The sequence below is a fragment of the Nannospalax galili genome, unplaced genomic scaffold (assembly GCF_000622305.1).
Source record: "Nannospalax galili isolate Female #2095 unplaced genomic scaffold, S.galili_v1.0 scaffold315, whole genome shotgun sequence".
NCBI lineage: Eukaryota > Metazoa > Chordata > Mammalia > Rodentia > Spalacidae > Nannospalax > Nannospalax galili.
The window spans coordinates 1,926,706-1,927,234 of NW_008336851.1; positions in this window are offsets into that span (position 1 = coordinate 1,926,706).

A 529-nucleotide genomic window follows, 5' to 3' on the forward strand; every position below is an offset into this window, starting at 1 on the left:
AGTTGTGTCTTTGCTCTGGAAACTCTTATTGGGCATGTAAAAGCTGTAATGATATGCTTCTTCTAAAAAAAGATAACATTAAAAAATTTAGGAAACAGCATATCTTGAAATGGAATTTCATTAAAGGGTTTAAAAGCTCTTGAATTTTATGTTTTACAGGGTTTATACTGAGTTCAATAATGTGACTGTATTCAACTGTGAACCTAAAAATTTTACAGCCACTTTTGAAAGAGATGTATCCTTGCTCTGGAGTGTTACTGAATATGTTAAAGCTGTAATGAAATGCTTCTTCTAATCATGTGGTTATTAAATTTTTTTAAAAATTTAAAAAATTCTTCAAAGCAAAAAAAATAATAAATTTTATTATCTTTTTTTTGTGCATGAGTGTGGGTGCATGTATATAAGTGCACCCGTGTCATGCAATGCCCATGGAGGTCAGAGGAGGGCATCAGAGTCTCCTGGAATTGGAGTTACAAATTGTTAGCCACCACCTGGCTGCTGGAAATCGAACCTATGCCCTCTTAAAGAG